Source organism: Rattus rattus, chromosome 13 (genome assembly GCF_011064425.1).
Source record: "Rattus rattus isolate New Zealand chromosome 13, Rrattus_CSIRO_v1, whole genome shotgun sequence".
Classification (NCBI taxonomy): Eukaryota; Metazoa; Chordata; class Mammalia; order Rodentia; family Muridae; genus Rattus; species Rattus rattus.
The window spans coordinates 50,955,700-50,974,507 of NC_046166.1; the positions used below are offsets into that span (position 1 = coordinate 50,955,700).

The following is an 18,808-nucleotide window of genomic DNA, read 5'->3' on the forward strand; positions in this document are numbered from 1 at the left end:
GAAACTGCCACCCTGGAAACCTGGGCCATCTGACCTCTTTGAAGATTGCCACTTTAATCAGGGAATGAGCCAAACCACATCAAATTTTAAAATGAAAGGCGAGCTTGCCATCAAAGCCCAGACTTACAATCAAGATGGTTTTGATTCCTCGGTCTGTGTGTACAAGGCTTCTTCAGGCTCTGAGAAAAAGAAAAGCTTAAAATCCCAAAGGTAGCCTGCGAACCTCAGCAGAGCCTTCTGTCAGATGTAAGGCCAAGTGCCAACAGGAGTGGGTTAACGATGTATAACGAGGCTATACTTATGACAATAACTTAATTTGTTTTGATTTTGGTTCACAAAGCTGGTGCAACCCCTCTATCAAATGAAATCTGACGTCCTGTGACTTCGGGAAGTAACTTCTATGGACAAAACCCGCATACACCAGTCTTTCCTCTTTGGTGGGGAAATAGACCCCATGGTGTCCGCTCCGTGCTGTGACACACGACCTATTCTTGCTTTCTCAGACTTCCTTTCCCAACTCCCTCTGTCAATTGTGCGCAGGGTCATGGCAGCTCTGTGTGAAACACAGAACTCAGTGGCGCGGCATCCAGCCACCCACGTCTCGCTCTGCGACTGCTACCAGGTGCTTTTAGAATGGCTTTTCCCTCCATTGTCCTGAGAGGGTGAAGTTTTGTAAGAGTGATCTCTACACTACACTGGGAGAAAGCTTAAAATAAATAAATAAATAAATAAAACCTCAGCCGGAAGAGCCATCTGCCAGACTTCCTCATTCATAGGGACAGGCCTCATCTAAAAATACCCCCAGAGCCTCCAGAATGAGAGCTTTCAGAATGGCTGCAACCCTTCACGGAGGCCATGCGCCAGTGTGCAGCGTGGGGCCACATCTCCAGCTTCACAATCGCTGCCCCTGGTGATAGCACAGTACACAGTGTGACGGACGGAGGAAGCGAGCTCATTCTCCCGGCTGGATTTAGTTTACTTCCCATACACTTAGGGAAGAGCTTCCTGCCTCTGTAGCTACACATTTGAAACCACGAATAATTCCGGTATTGGAGTTTGAAGGAAACTCCTTCGATTTTGACAAGCGCATCGCCGATCGCTAGAATCGATCACATCTGTCTTTTAAGTTTAGTGATACCATGGAAAAGACCCAACAGAAAGTTTAAAGACTACCATCCCTGCCCCAGAAGTAGAAACCTCTTACACATTTCCACGCACCTTTCAAAATCACTCAGTGGAGGTAAGCACTGGCTTCAGATTCGAACAATCCGCTAACGCCTCAATGACCAATGAACAAACGACTTTTACCATCTTGGCCTCCAGCCTGAGATGCTGTCCTCATCAGGGTGGCCGGGCGAGACCCGTGACGGGCCAGCCAGTGACTTCGGGTTGCATGGAGCTCCAGAGGTGATCCAGAGTGCTTTCTTGACACTGCTGTGAGTCCCCAGCTCCCGGCTGGCTCTGCTTCCCTTAGTTCCTCTCTGACTTTTCTATAAAATGCACTTCCTGAGAGAGCACAGGAAAGCAGGGACGGCTTTGCCTCTGACCCGCGCCTTTAATCACCAATTGTCTTATTTGGCTGGCTCTAAAAATACATTACACTTCTCTACTTACTTTCTACTACTAAGCCTCCCCACCCCCATCTTAAGTTATTCATTTGGGTTTGCTTGGTGAATAGAAACACCCCTTTTGCTGCTTCTCTCAGATGTCTGCGTTAATTGCAACACATCCTCCTTGCTGTCTATCTGCAGTAGCATTCCTAGGATCTCTCTCTCTCTCTCTCTCTCTCTCTCTCTCTCTCTCTCACACACACACACACACACACACACACGTTGCCTGCTCTGTGCTGAGTGTTGGATGCAGGAGTGAATGTGATTGGCAGAATTCCTGTGCTTTGACAGACCTGCAAACGGCAGGGAAATATTTCTCAAGCTCTTTGAGGGAGAAGGCAAGCCATCTTTAGAAAGTCTTGCAATCCTGACTCCGCCTCTTTCTAGAACAATCACCTCTTTCTAGAACAATGTTATCATTGCGACAGCCGAATGCAGAGTCCTACACAGAGTGCCCACAGGGATACTTTTTCTTGCTTGCCATACTTCTGTCACTTGCATGGGACAGAAGAACAGGCTTTCTTTGGCGGTCTCATTTTTGAAATATTCTTCTCTAGGATTTACAAACACCTTAGAAAACCCACCAGAGGGCAGAAGCTGGATACGTTGGTATATGTCTATAACCCTGTGCTGGGCAGAGGAATGGATGCAGGTGGATTCCAGAACTTGATGGCCATCTAACTCAGTGGCTTCAATCATAACAGCAGCAAAATTATAGTTACGAATTAGCAACAAAATAATTTTATGGTTGGGGGATCACCACAATATAAGGAATAATATATTCACCTAAATAATGGATTAAAGGATTGTGGCCTTAGGAAGGTTGAGAACCACTGGCCTAGGTGAATGGTTAATTCAGTGGTTCTATCGAGAAATGCCTGCCCCCCAACACTTGATCCTCAGATGGTGAAGTTGTTCGGAAAGGTTTAGAAGGTGTGGTCTTGTTTGCAGAAGTACGTCACTGGAGGCAGGTCATTTCCAGTTAGCTTTCTCTGCTACATACATGCTCCTGGTTCAAGATGAGAGCCCTCAGATGCCCATCTTGCCATCAAGCCTGCAGCCTGCTGCCCCATGCTTCCAAAGCTACCATTATGACTCTATCCCTTTTTTAAAATAAGTTGCCTTGGTCATGGTATTTTAACACAACACAGGAAAGTAACTAATGCTCTGGGTACTCTGGCTTGAAATAATAATAATAATAATAATAATAATTATTATTATTATTATTATTATTATTATTATTTTTTTTTTTATTATAAAGTGAAAAAGGAAGGCTCCCAGTATTGACTCCTAGTCTGCCTGATGCACTCCCCCATCTCCATCTACCCACACCCTCACACATACAACCCTCCTCACCACACACACACACACACACACACACACACACACACACACACAAAGGTCCATTTTGGCCAATATACTACCCCTTCCCCTTATAGGTTAAATTTTCAAACAGAATTCTTCTACTAGTCACCAAAGTGCCCAGCATTTATTTCCTTTTCCCTATCCAGGCAGAGAGGAAGTCTTTCCTGCTCCCTTTGAGCTTCCCAACCTTAGGTGAGCACTGCTCCACTTACCCACGAATCCCCCGCTATTCCAGTCTTCTCGGGCAGGCGGCCCCTCTCTCTGGAACTCACACAGAACCGTGGGGATCACCTCGCTGGGCATATCTCTTTAAACCTGGTTAAATTATTTTAATTGTTTCATGGAAAACAAGCTTTCTACCACCCCCAAACCAGGCCATGGCTTCGGAGCTGTGTCAAAGGCAGGGCATGCTGGAACACAGAGTGATTATTAAATACTTCTTGATTCAGTTTATCTGCCTCTGTCTCGATATCTCCCTGGCATCTGAGAGAAGATGTGCTCTCCTTAAGACAGAGTGACTCTTGCTTGGCAAAACATGCCGGAGGCAGAAATGTCAGGCAACTCTTGATCAAACCAGGGAAAACTTTCTCTTATCTACAAAGTAGAACAGTCTTAAAATAGCCTGTATTTCAATACATTGTATCGTCTTTTAAAAAAAAAAAAAAAAAAACCCAGCAATTAGGCTGGTAACAAATGTAAAAAGAATTTATTGTTATTGACTTTGGTGCTTTTAAAAAATAAAAAAATAGAAACACAGGGTCTTGAGTATTCCAAGATAGCTGTAAACACCATCTAATTGAAGATAATGGCCTTGAACCTTTGATTATCTCCCCTCTTTGCGCTGTTGGGTGAAGATGTTCAAAGAGTTATTTTGAAAGTGCCAAGGACTAAAAGAAACTTGAAGAACCAGGCTGCTTTGGGGTATCTTTCATGCTCATTTATTTGCATGTATAAGTATAGAAAATTGGTTTCATCTATGGTCAGATGACATCCTCACAATGCAGCCTTGTTCATTTGCATGTGCAACAAATACCCTCATGCTATTCTCATGAGCCTTTACAAACTTAAAGACTGGTTTTGCATTTAACACACACAGTTTAAAAGTAAGAATGAGAATTTTAAAAGCAGGGAAAGAAAGCCATAATTGATTCAAGGGAATCGGTAATAGCGTAAAATGTATATTTAATCTTCGCTCTAGTTTCCCTGCCACCCAACTTCTGAAATTCTTAGACTCCAAAATGCTAAGTATCATTTTATAGACAGGCGAGTTAGCTGATGGCTGACAGTGCCTCTGGGAGTTGGAGGATGGAACCTGGCTGCAGGGAGGACGACGACCACGGCAGGACTAAGGAGCTGGACTTTCAGCCTCATTTCCAAAGCTCCCGAGGGTGGAGAGGGGCTGAAGGTTAAATTAATCACTGATAGGGAATGCTTTAATCAACCATGTTTGCATCATAAAAACCTCTATAACCCCAAGGGATGGAGCATAAGGAGCTTCTGGAGAAACAAACACATCTATTTCCTGGGAGTGGTACCCCAGAAAGGGCACAGAAGCTGTGCACCCCAGCCATCACTCCTCCTAGAGTTCATCAGTAGCCTTTGGGAGATCTTTATAATAAACCTGTAAATGGATCTATTTCTGGAGCTGCTCTAGCCTATCAATCAAGCCCGAGGGAGGAATTATGGGAGCCTGATTTACAATCAGAAGCCCATGTAAATATCAAGGGTCTTGTCATTGGGTTCTAAATGAGGCCGGGGGCAATCAGGGACTAAGACTTAAGCTGTGGAACTTGGCATTGTCACCAGACAGAATGTGACAGGACAGGATAAAGGAAGGGACACCTAGTCAGCATTCTGTGCATAGCTAACAGCTTGATGTTTATGAACAGGCCTCATGTGTTTGACCACAGAAGTCTTCTGTGTGCATTGCTGAGTGAGTGTATTGAGCGAAGCACCACTGGTTTTCCTTGTTACTATACTTTGATCTGGATTAGCACCCACACATTCAATGTCCCATACAAATCCATATACCCATGGTCCCCAGCACCTCCGTGTCCAGTGATGGCACCTTTAAGAATGGAGTGGATTAGGTCTCTGAACTCACTGATGTGCTAACCCACTTTCGAGTCCATCACCAGACACTTTTCTGTGAGGCAGTGGAAAGTTTAAGAGATGGAGCCTCTTCCTCACTGTCCCTCTCCTTCCTGACTGACGGAAGGGGAGCCAGCTTCTCTGTCGTGACATTCTGAATTGGCTCAGGCTCAAAGGGAAGAAGCTAGTGGACCATCTTCCCAATCTTCTGAACCCCGAGCCACAGAGAATCCTCTCCCACCTGAAGTTGTTTTCTGGGAGTGGTTTATCATCCACAGACAGCAAGCTAGCTAGCACCCTGGCACTCCCCAAGAAACAACATGTACGGTGTGCCTATGACTTAGCCAACGATCAAAATGCTGAAATCGGTCCACAGAACTTTGCAGGCATCTGCCCTGTCGCTACATTTTGCTGCTAAATGACACAGCATTTGTTAAAGATGGGTCATTTAGGTTTCCAAGAAGCAGTCTTAGGATTACGTCACAGGTATGGGCTTTCTCATAGATGTGTTGGACTGTCAGGTTCAGGGGTAAAATGGCAGACAGTTGCAGCTTCCTGGGATGTGATTCCAGTGAAGGTTAGAGACGAGACAAAGCCGTTGATGAGTAAATGGTGGGTGCTAAAGACCTCAACAGCTAGACTCCATTGCCCAACCTACGACCCTTCACCCCCAGTTCAATCCTCTAAGAGCACAGGCTCCAGCCTACAGCCTACAAAGTCTGCTTCACACTTCTATTCGCATGAAAACCATGGTTGGGGGAAAGGAGACAAACACAGTTAAACACTAAGCAACCACCGGTCACAGAAGGGTTATCCCATGACCTGCCCTGTACAGGGCCCTTGAGAGAACAGCTTTATCCAAGCAACTGATTAACCTCCTGGATGGATTTCTGAGTCACCTCAAAGGGCACCGGTGTGGTATCTTAGGCTGACAGTGAGATTTCCCAAGATTGCTGGCTGTGTCTTGGGAAACAATGTTTGTTTTTAAGAGTGTTGGGAAGGTTCAGAGGTTAGTATTTATAATACTAAATGTAACACCACACATAGAGAAAATGCTAGTGAGATGGACGGACAGCCAGATGCTGGGATGGACAGATAACAGAATGATGACGTCAGCAGCCGCCAGTTCATCAACCTGTTCCTTTGCCACCTCAGAATCAGAAGGGTTAGAGAGTTCTCTCCACGCTTCTGTTTTCATTAGGGCCATTTAAGGAGCCTCAAGGAAGAAAGATAACCAAGACAATGCTATAAGGGCACACTACTCTAAGTTAACCATAAAGAGTTCATTTGCTCATAATTCAGACTTCATTTTGAATCTGTGTGATTGACATTTGGGTCATTTATAGTCTAGCTCCAGGTCCAGATGCCAACACAGCCCCAGTCAATCAGGTTACTCGACTCATTGCCCCCAGCCAATCACATCACTCATTTTCTGGTTTTCAGTATAGGGAAACCTAGGAACAGGACAAACCTTGGTGTATTATCCTTATTGTTGCAGAAAAGAATCCCCTTCGAATACCTCAGGCTCCCTAGGGCAAGATCTTCCTCTTCATACCACATCTTCATGAGCAAGCAAGTACGTGCAGTGGCTGACTCAATCAAGCCAGTAGTAACCTCGTCACTGTGTGAGTCACTGTGGCTCTTGTCTTAATCTAGACATCCTTGTAACAATCCGTCCATGAAGATTACCTAGGCCTGATGGTAATATTTTTGTTTCTAATTTACTGGTTTTGGTGAGTCTGGTTTTGTTCTTGGTTGATAAATAGTTCAAGTCCACTTTCCTGACCCTGTACCCATACCCCACTATTTTTCCTTAAAAAAACAAATCAAGTGTGTATTTATAGCAGATTCCATTTCTACTCCTTCTACTTCATTTCAGTATGGAAGGTTCCTCGTAACAAAGCTAATAGGATGACCTGTTTGCCCATCCTCATGTTGGTCCAGTCTGTTATCCAAGAAGGATCAGAATTACTTACAGGCTCTCTTCACACTCCCTGGTCAACTCCTCACCAATCTCTTACCTCAATGGTCCCGTTTCCCTACCCGTCAGTCTTGGCTACAACCATCTGGATCACTCCAAACACCTGCCATTCTTGCCTCTGTCTACTACTTTTCTAGATAAATGGAGAAGCATGCATCTAGGGCCACAATTAGTTCATGCTAGGTCCTCTCAGAACCTGAAGATCTCATCCTAGGATCGATAGGAACTCTTGAGACACAACAAACAGACAAAGTGATCTAGTCAAAGTAGAACCACACTGGAAGCCTTGTACTTCTTAATTCAAAAACGTATCACAAAGCTATGGTAATTGAGACGGTGGGGCTTATGTGAACACACTTTCTCAGACAATACTCAGCAGGGTGGGCAAGTCCTTTGACGGAAACAGACAGTCATTGGATGAGTTTGGACCCTAACTAATGAAAACTGGCCCAACATAGATCAAAGACCTCAATGGAAGGCCTAAAACAGTCACATCACAGGAGGGGAACAGGAGCAAAGCTTCATGACACTGTGCTTGGCAATGACTTCCGGGAACTGAACCAGGCTTGCTCAAAGGAAACCGGTAAGTTGGACTGTGATGTATGAAAGCCTGTCATACATCAGTGGATAGAGTCAATGTAGTGACAAAGCAACCCACAGGCTGGGACAAATACAGTTGCAAACACTGCTTCTAATAAGGATTCAAGACACAGGGCACATGACCCAGTCACTATGACAATAGTAACAAAAGCTTAAAACATGAGAAGGCTCTAAATAGAGATTCCTCCAAAGAAGTTTAGATTAGCCAGAAAGCACAGGGAAAGATACTTTTTTTTTTTTACATGATTAATCATCAGAGAAATGCCAATCAATTCCAATGAGATGCTACTTCATTCTTACAAGGAGAGCTGCAATATAAACGCCTAACAAACAACACTGGGAAGTAATGTGGCGGGGAGGATGTGGGGAAATCTGAGCCCTTGCTTACCACTGGCGAGAATAAGAGGGGGACAGCAGTTACGGGACATCACTGTGTGGCGGCTCCTCCAAAAAAAAATTGTTTTCGAATTAGATATAAGATGATTCAGCAATTCCAAGTCCTGGCTACCTCCAAAAATCAAAGGCTGGGTGCAGGAGATCATACACAAAGCATCACTATTCACAACAGCTACAAGACAGAAGTGACCCAAGTGCCCATTAACAGATGAATAGACAAAGTACGGGACCCTGCAGAACCTCAAGCCTTAAGGGGACGCTCTATCAAAGCACAACACAGATGAAACTTGAAGATGCTGTGCCAGGCAGAACAGCCCATCCAGCACATCACCCCACTTTTACATGAAGCTCAGAACCAGAGACAGGAAATAAAATGGTTGCTGTCAGGGCTGGGGGTGTGTGGGGGGGCGTGAGTTATTGTTTGATGGCTGTAGTTTCAGATCTTGCAAGTTGAGGAGTTCTAGAGATCAACTGTACAATTATGAGCGCGTAGTCAACACTCAACCCACGAGTTCCGTTTCTGCAGACCTAACCAGCCAGGGAGAGACAGTACTTAGAAATCAAAGTGGTTTCTGTTGGAAATGTTCTCATTTTGTTTGCTACCTAGTACAGCAACCATTTTACAAGTCATTTACACTACGTGCATTGTTTAAATACCTCTGGAGATGATTTAGGATGACTGGGAGGATTTGGATAGGTCATACGCAAATGTTAAGCTACTTTGTAAAAGACCTGAGCGTTCAGGAAGGTTGGTACCCATGGGTAGTGCTCAAATCTGTCTCCTAATGACAACATCTACCATATTGTTTTGCAGGTAAAAAAAATAAAAGACTGAAAGCTCTACTGGGCATAATTTACCACAGCTTTAAAAAAAAAAAAAAAAGTCACCTAAAAAGGTAAGAAGTCAGCTTTCCTTTTGGTGGAAAGAGAAGCTAGGCTGGGGGGAACAGATCTGTTCTCCCAGCAAATTGTGGGGCTAAGACATAGGGACCACAAGCTCCCGGCCAGTCTCTGACTTAGTGAAGCCCTGTCTTCAGCTTTAAGAAAGGCCTACTGGGCATGCAGTTCTGTGATGGAGGACTTGCCTAGCATGTACCAGGTCCTGGGTTCACTTCCCAGAAAACCTTCTCACAGTCAGAGAGGCACGGCATGCCCCATGGTTTCTTTGTGCCAGCATTCGTTTACATGGCAGCATTTTGTAGTGTGTCTTTGGTCCTTTAGTGATTTTACTCTGATGTTAAAGTCCTTCCATGATATTGTGTGTGTGTGTGTGTGTGTGTGTGTGTGTGTGTGTAGGTGAGAGAGAGTGTTTTCGTTCCCTGCTTTTGGCTTCTATTAAGCAGTTCCATTTCATATTCAATGACATTTCACATTCCTGTTTCTTAAGAGATGAGTATCTAAAAGGGTTCAAACTTCCTGCCACTAGAAGCAATACTACAACGGTTTTCCTTGTATATGACCCTTTATTGACCCCCTGTGTGTATTTTTCAAAAGTAAACATGGTGTGGATATGGTGTGTTCTAATGGTTAATAACATCAGATTTTTTTGCAAAACAAAACGAAAACCCCAATGTTGCTCCAGCCTTAAATTTTACCAGAAATTTAGGTCATGAATAGCTTTTCTCCCCTCCCTTTTGTCAAAATTTGGTAATATCTGATGTGTAAATCTGGTGTATGGCAAGGTTGCTGCTTCTCAATTTCATTTGTTTGTGGCTATTGCCATAATTTCTCTCTCTCTCTCTCTCTCTCTCTCTCTCTCTCTCTCTCTCTCTCTCTCTGTAGCTGCAGTTGTGCTGTGGTGTGCATGTTGACACTTGTGACCAACCTTGGGTCGGGTCTCTGTCCTGGCTTTCTCCTTTGACTGAGACAGTCTCTTGTTCACTGTGTACAGTGGGCCGGGCGGTCCAAAAGCCTTTCGGCACTTTCCTGTCTTGGCCTCCCATCTCACCCTAGGAGTGCTGGGATTACACGTGCATGCTAGAGCTCCTGACTCAGTGGGTTTGGGGCCTTTTGGTTTCCTCTTTCATGATGTCATTATTCCTTCTGCAGCCCATCTTCATGTATGATGATGACAGAAAGCAGGGTTTTAGTGTGGTTTTTCCTTATGATAAACTAGTTTGCTAAAATCATCTAAGAAACAATCTACACTTTCCCTACCACTAAATGGTCCAGGATCCACTCATAACCAGTCTTCATTGTATAGAGATGAAATAAACATCAATATAAACGACGTCTCAGGCCCTGAGCTATAAGGGCCTGGTGTATTATACATGAAAGGGCTTTCTGCACACTTTTGTAGGGGATGTGGACATGCTTTGAGAGGAGTATGAGCAAAGGATCAAGGGTATATGCTTAGAATTTACAGAAAAATCCTCTACTGTCAATTTTGGAGGTGACAGGAATAGATAAGGCATATTTACAAAAATAATACGTGATGCTGGCTGGGGGATAGCTTAGCCAGTAGAGTGCTTTCTGTGCAAGCATCAAGACCCACATAGAAAACTATGACTGGAGGCAATTGATAAACCCTGACCTGGGGCAGTGGAGACAGGTAGATGCATGGGACTTATTGGCCAGCCTGGACCAATTGGCTAGCCTCAGGTCCCAGGGAGAGATCTTGTCTTATACAAAATAAGGTGTATGATTTCCAGAGGGAAAATGCCTGAGGGTGACCTTTGGCCTCCATATATATACATGCATACAAAAGAAAGAGAGGCAACAAAGGAAAAGGAGGGAGGGAGGGAGGGGAGAGGAGGTGGTGAGGGGGGAGGGAGGAGGGAGGGAGGGAGGGAGGGAGGGAGGGAGGAAGCCAACTGTGAATGAAGGCTGTCAAGTGAATTCATGCTTTCCTTGTCAGAGTGAGCAAATACTTGGAAAGCAACTGAAGGAAAGACAGGCTTACTTGGGTTCGTGTTTGAGATAGAGTCCATTATAGTGGGCAGGGCAGGACAGGGCAGGGCAGGGCAGGGCAAGGTAGCAGGTAACTGTGGCAACAGGAGCAAGAAGCAATTGGGTCTATCCATGGGCAGTCGGAAGCACGGAGGGGACAGGAAGCAGTAAGGGCACAGGGCACAGGAAATATAGAATGGGCCTATAAATCTCAAGGCTCAGCCCCCAGTGACACATTTCCTTCGGTTAGATAGCTCTCTTCTCCTAAATGTTACACCCACAGAAATGACCGAGGACAAAGCATTCCACTACATGGGAACATTCTTTACCCAAGCCGTAACACCAAGTACGTGTGACACATCGGCATGGAGCTGCCCTGGTCTTCTATTGACTCTTATAGATGTGCCCTTTGCCCTGCTGAGTACCATGATAAAAGATGGTTTATCTCGTTACCAGAATGTATTAGAAAAATCACGGTATTTGTTTATCTAGTTAGAATTCATAATATTTCCTTCCCACCTTGAGACACATTTCCCATACCCACTCCCTCCAGTTATGGACACAGAAAGCCAGGAAGGCAAGGGATGAACACACACTGCTAAACAGATTTAAGGACTGGGAAAATAAAGTTAAGGTATAGAAAGAGAAGAACTACCTTAAGAGATAGGTAGTAACTTAGTGATAAATGTTATTTCTTACAACGGGGCTCCAAAAAGGTTAGTATTCATAGATCATCCTAATCACTCTCTGAGTAGAAGCAAAACATTTTGACATTGCAGTCTGAATGTCAAAGATTACATTTTCTGCTAACACTCAACTTAGGAACTCTCAGCTAGACAGAAAACAGACCCCCATCCCCCAAAGTAAAGGAATCATTGAATTCCTAAGTTAACGTAGAGAGTGGTTATTGAGTACCAGCCTTTTTGTACCTTAGATGGTCAACTTTAGGCTTTAAGGCCAATTTCACAAATAGCTAGCACAAGTGTCAAACCTCCCATGTCTACACACCCTGCAGACACTACTAATCAATTGCAGCAAGCTTTTTCACAGGCTAGGTTCTCAATAAAGTGCTAGGGAAGTATTCTAACTGATCTGAACTGGCATAGAAGATCCTGTCCGCCTGACAGAAGGCACTGGGCCACAAAAGCTTACTTTTGCTTTGACCTATACATTTTAGCTATGAATTATTTTAAATGATGATTTGTTTTAAAATTCTAGACTCTTCTTCACTTTCTTCGAGTTTATGTTACTTACTGCCATGCCTACTGATAGTAATAACTCTTGTATTGATGCGTATATTTTATTCCCATTAATCCTGACTGCCAAGGCGAAGCTCCCAGAGGGCAGGGGCCATCCTGATGAGTTTCCCACAATTCAGGAGCATACAGTGACACCCTGTCTTGGTTTCAGACTTTTAAAAAAGTTTTAAAACAGCCAGGCAGTGGGCGTGCATGCCTTTAATCCAAGCACTCAGGAGGCAGAGGCAGGTGGATCTCTGTGAGTATGAGGCCAGCCTGGTCTACGCAGCCAGTTCCAGGACAGACAGGGCCACATAAAGAAAACAAGAACACTTAGGTAAATGGGTACGAAGTGGCTGGAAGCCAAACTTCCGGAAGTCAAGGAGTCATTTGCCAGTGACAGAAACAGTAACTAGGTGAAGAACGGTATCTAAGTGAAAAGAGAAGGCTGCTGGACTAAGGAGGGGGAATCACTGGGTAAGGTTTGCTGACCAGGAATGAGAACCTGGCTTGGGATCCCAGCATCCACTGGACACTGTGGCACAGGCCTGGGAGGCTCGTGCTGGAATGGTGTATGTGGTGTGGGGAAGCTGGGTGGCCAGTCTAGCAGAAACGGTGAGCCTCGGCTTCAGTGAGAGCCTGTCTCAAGACTGAGGTGGAGAAGCGGTTAAGGTGGACCTTGGCCTTTGGCCTCTACATGCAGCCTCAGAGAGCTAAGTGCATGCACACGCACGTGCACACATGCATTCCCCACACAAATGCACTGTAAGAAATAAAACATAAGCAAAAGGGAAAGATCTTTTTGTAAAAACAGACTTCAATGTAGAGGTTTCCCTTGTCACCCAGTAAAGAGCAACTGCGTCTAAAGAGTCTGCTCGCTGGGAAAGCACGCAGGAAGTCATCCAGCACCCAGGGCATAAGCTAGTAGAAGTGGGGAATTTTACAAGGGAAGAGCGTGCACCTGCTTAACTCGAAACATTTCCTGGGATCTGTCCAAAGCCGCTAGAAACAAATGATGGGGGATCCCAAGCCAGAGACGGAAGATGTCTACAATCAGAATGGATTTGCTGCCTGCACAGAGGACAGCAAGGATGGCCTGCAGCTCCTCTATCAGCCATGAAAGAACGAATTATGGCTAATCCAATCAACAATTCCCCCAACATGCCTTGGGGCGCTAACAGAACCACCCAGCAGTTGGTTACTTCCATGCTTCGGGAGCAGTCAGGCCATCTCCGTAACCGAGTTCCTTTGGCTACTAAATGCAGACAGAGGGCCGTCAAACGGCTTCAGTCTGTGCTTCCAGACTTCTCTCAGAAAGTATGAAAAAGTTATACTCGGAGAAGCAACGTCACCCTAGAATTCTTGTAGTTCGCTGCTGGCGGGAAATTTCTAGATGATTACTATTTGAAAGGAGCATTCGATGGTAAGGAGGAGTTGGTTGCATATACCTGCTCACCTTAAAAACAAAAACCAAAAGACCAAAAAGTTAAGGAGCCCAGTAAGTAGCAGAGGTCACGTGCAAGACTGCAAGGTAAAAGCACCGGAGAGTAATTAATCCAAGAAGGAATGCGCTGCGCCCCACTGTGTTTGCCCACCTTGAAGCATGGACAATTATTAACCTCAGCTTATTCAAGTCGAGGTGGCAACGTTCCACTGGGCAGGGGCAGTCAGGGAGTCACAACGGGTGTTCAGTGAAAAGCCAGATAGAAACTTGTTGAATCCATAGTGTGCCACAGCCTTCTTATGAACTAAAACGTCTGGCTGGGCCGTGGTGGCACAATCCCCAGCACTTGGGAGGCAGAGGCAAGTGGATCTCTAAGTTTGAGGCTAGCCTGGTCTACAGAGTGAGTTCCAGGACAACCAGGGCTACACAGAGAAACCGGTCTCAAGGTGGGGGGGGAGAGGGAAGGGGGGAGAGGGAGAGAGGGACGGAGGGAGAGAGAGAGAGATTGATTGATTGATTGATTGATTGATTGATTGATTCTGGGCTGGCAAGATGAGTCAACCTGTAAGGGCATCTTAATGCCCTGAGTTCAACGCCCAGAACACACTCGAAAGTGGAACTAACTCCACAAAGCTGTTCTCTGTCCTTTTCATACACAGCATGGCACGTGTGCCCACACACATCACACACAGCCGTGATTTTTGAATGTTTATTTATTTTATCTTACGTGCACACATATGTGCCCGAGTGTACTATGCACATCGTGTGCATGGTGCTCAGAAGAGGGTGTTGGAGTGGGTGCTGGGAACTGACCCCAGGCCTCTCCCAAGTGCGGTAACTATGAAGTCATCTCCCCGTCACCCTAATAATAATTTTAAAAAATTCCTCACCGAATATCAACTGTATAAATGGCTCTCTGCTAAAGACTGTGATAGAAATTCTAAGCAGGAGCTCATGAGAGTAACTTGCACACTCTCGGGACGGAGTCTCTTGAAGAGATTAAAACATGGGCCGGAGTTATGATGTAATGCAGGGCATACTGTGCTGCCCTCGTGAACTGAGGCAAGAACAGGGCTGGGCTACCGAGGGACCTAGGCTCAGAACATTTCATATCCCAAGTTATTTGCTTCTTCTGTCAACTTCTCTTGAGCATTTACTATGTGTCAAGTAAGAAATTCGGTGCTTCTCTTTATGCATTAAAAAAAATGAAGTCGACAGGGCATGAAGGAGAGGCCTATAACTCGTGGACACTGAACTGAGTTTATGCTTCTGTTACTGAACAGAGAGTACAGGCCACGGGGAGAACCCAGATCTACAAGAACTGGTCTCATCAAAGGCAGTCAACTGTGTACCTGCTCACCAAATTCACCCTGCACACCTGCTCACCAAATTCACATAGCACACCTAATTCAACTCCCACTGTATACCTCCTCATTAAATTCACCCTGCATGCCTGATCACTGAATTCAGTCAGATGCAATCCTCAGAACCCAAGAGAAAGAAAAGAAAAAACCCTTCTATTGCTGGACTTTTAGCATCTTGTACACAGCCTAATAGAAAAAGCAAGGTCATTAGTAGATGCCCAGTGATTCAAAGAATCTCTAACTCCTAGGCATAGTCAAGGGCACGAGCTCAAAATTGCATAGGAGTTCTCTTTAAAGATTGTATTCTATACACACATGCACAAAGATATACATAGACCAAGTCAGCAATTGTTAAAACACTATAGGATAAAAAGACAAGAATTAATTTTAACAATTCCTGCTTATAATGTCTGTGAGTCCCTGTTTCCAGATTCTACAAACTCATGGGAAGAGGCCAACTGCTGGCTTGCCTGTGGTGTAGCAGAGTATAAACTTCACTGTTGACACATGGCCTTGTTCCATCTGTTACGCTGTGCGCGGAGGGTGTGCGGTTTCTCCCATGGAATATGCCCAGCACGCATTCTCCGTAACCCAACTCCACCTCTCACTGAAACACAGCCAGAAAAGCTGCAGATCGTTAGAGAAGAGTCTCCATACACCGAGTTTCCTAACACAAAACGACTTCAAACTGCCACCCAGACAGGCCCATGAAGTCGAGACTTCCTATGTCCTGGTGTCAATCCCCACGAATCCCTACAATATGGAGTGGGGCTGATATAAAGTGTTAGGAGCTTTAATCAGATTGGATATGAACACTGAAGATAAGTGGCCATCTCGGCCACTCTCTTCCCATCCTTGGGGTCATGCTGAGTGACCATGCTTCAGGTGAGACCACACAGTGAAGACATGTTCATTTCTCCACCTAACAAAGTGGCTGCCTTCATGCATAGGAAAAACTCTCCTGGTGATGTTGTCCCTCCAACACAGGAGGGGACTGAACAAGGAACAGCCTCATCTCTCGGTTCCCCAAAGAGGAAAGAATAACACCATGAAGTGGGTTAAACTGAAAGGTGGTAATATCAGAACAACAATAACAAAAAAACTCCCACTCTGGTAGAGAAACTTTTTCTTAGATTCTTGGCCTTTCCTGGACCTGGACCTTACAGAAACATAAACCCACTTGTTTTCTGATTCCACCGTCAAGTTCACCTCTGAGCCTGGGCCTAGCATTCTTATTTGGGGTCTCTTTGAGAACCGCTTGTCTGCTGCTCTAACGGAAAAAAAAAAAAAAAAAATGGCTGTGTACTACCGCCCCTTGTGGCTCAAAACTTGTAAGTCATGTCAAACTAGATTTGTATCTGCCTGGAAACAAAAGGTTGGAAGCAACTGGATTCCTGGGCATGCTAACTGTTTTCCCAGATGCTGCTGCACTCCTTGGGCTGCCTCCCGAAGGTGAAGTGTGCACGCACACACGAAGCCCACACTTCTTAAGAACCAGTTTTCGGTTTCCTCGCCAACAACCAGAAGTCCTTGTCAACCCTTATAATCCTGCCCTGAACAAGGTGACCCAGAAACCAGATAAGGTCCGTCACCCTAAAGCCGAGTGAGTTTGTGGATGTAGGCAGTTGCCTTGGTAGCAGTGAGTAAGAGCAAGTCCAGATTCAGCCTTATCATCCCATGAGGGGAGGACACAAGGAAGGCACATTAAATAAGCTCGGAGAGCCCGTCTTGCAAGACATTACAGTACGAGGTTAAATAAGAGAGACGAGCTACTCACTGAATACTCAATATCGGACATTACAAAGCCAAGTCACTCCCCTCAGGGTAGGGGTCAGAAAACAAGAGAATCCATTTCTGTTTCTCCACACTATGTAAGTAGAACATGACTCAGTCATGTGTGAAGCAACCTTCGTCTAGGTGCTAAGCATACATAACACACACAACGAAGCTGGTCGTTAGAAGCAGTCTGACCCTGAGCATGGAAATCAGATTACTCTCCCATGTTGCCTGAAGATGCTCCAACAATTTCCATCTCGGAAAACTGATATCATCTTCCATAATTACTGATGTGTCCCATGATTGGTGGGACTCAGCCCTGACTCAGCTGGGGCTGTGCAGCCCCTAACATTCTCTTTCGCCTACAACTTGACTTCTGAGATCAGAGTACTTGGGGGTTCTTGGCAGTCTCTTCCTTAAAAGAATTCTACATTCTGAGTTCCAGAACTCAAAGCCAGTTTATGGTCCCAAGCCTGTCCTCCATCTACTCACAGGGGACATGTAAGAGTCAAAAGACAATTCCAGCAACACGGGGACACTGAGAATGTTTCCCCAGGTGAACTAGCTTCTCTTATTCTTGAATGCCATGGTTTTGAGGTTCTTTCTGCTTATTTGTTCTTGAATGGAACTCATAATCTCTGAGGTTCCCACTTACTTGAACTACAAATAACCCAAAGGGTATATTGTAATATATTGGACCAAGGGTTTCTAGAGTCATCCTAGATGCTAATTAAAATCCTTCCTGAGTCACGTTGCTATGGTTACCAAGATTTCACCAAGTCCTATGACTCTTCAGTGAGACGTTTTAGTTACTTTTCTAAGACTTCAGTGGTATTTCCAAGACTGATTCCTACAAGATAGGAGTGCAACTGTCGCACTGAACACCGTTCAGTGCCTTTTGCTTGGATAGTAATTAATTTCCTCAGTGAATTCTAGTCATTTCATTTCAATAATGGGGTTGGAGCCTCATCTGGCTCTGTGAGGAAAGGAACTCACTGCGAAGCCTCAGCACCCACAGGATATGGTAGGTGAGAGCTGACTCGTGCACATTGCCCTCTGACTGCAACCCCCGTGCAAGTGGGCATGAGCACACACACATAAATAAACATAAAAATTAATTTTGAAAGAGAGAATTAGGCAAGTATAAGCATCCCATCTAAGAGACTCAAGGAGACCACATGCAGCTTCCTCAACCCATAAATATGAGACAGAATAGAAGGTTGGCTTTGTAAGGTTGAATCTGGTTCACCTAGGACTGAGTCACACAGGCGAGACTGGAGGGTTTTGCTCTCATACCCTGCTCTGTTCTACGTGCGCTGGAAGGTCAGGAGCTGCACTACGTGTTCTGGCTAAGTTGCCAGGGACAGTTTTCACCTCAGGTAGATTCCGTCAGGTCTCAATGCATTCTGTCATCTGTGGACAATAGATGATGATTCATGTCTCCTGGGACTATTCTAAGAATAAAATGAGCTATTATGTCTAACACCTGAAAAATCCATGCTTTCCCCTTATAATAAGTCCGTATATACACCTTATAATACGAACTTGGTTGCTGAATCATCCATTCCTTCAGGTGGTTAGAGCTGTAGCTGAGGGACCAGACAGAGTCTACAATCAGCGAGACTCTGGAAGGTGTCAATACTGCATGGTGGGTGGCCAATGGAACAGCAGAACAGAGCAGTGGTCATGAGAACAAGGCCCTGTTAGATCACATCACAGCCTAAAACACCACCTTGATGTTCAAAGCCAAGTGTCACAGTGGCTTCTCTCTGTGGTCAATTCCCTTGTTTCCGACAGCAACCCAGAGGTTGCCACTCAAACAGAACACCGGCGGCGGCGGCAGGCGTAGAGAGAGGGCTTTTTGTCATAGCGGGTCACTCCTCTCTCGATCAAGATCAGTTTTGCTTTCACCAAAATGGGGGGAAAAATTCCTCAGAATTTACATTTCATTCACAGTTCAATAGCTTAGCGAAGACCTCTAGTCTCCTGGAGCCTTTGAAAGGCGTATGAAACTAGCAATAGTGTGGAAGGGCAATGGAGAAAGCTGTGAGCTT

The 18,808-nt window shown here is 45.1% G+C and overlaps 1 protein-coding gene across 1 annotated transcript in view; it reads right to left on the bottom strand.

The window, feature by feature from the left end:
* Prag1 (PEAK1 related, kinase-activating pseudokinase 1) overlaps positions 1-18,808 on the bottom strand; it is a 50,212-nt gene that overhangs the window by 25,788 nt on the left and 5,616 nt on the right. The window lies entirely within an intron of this gene.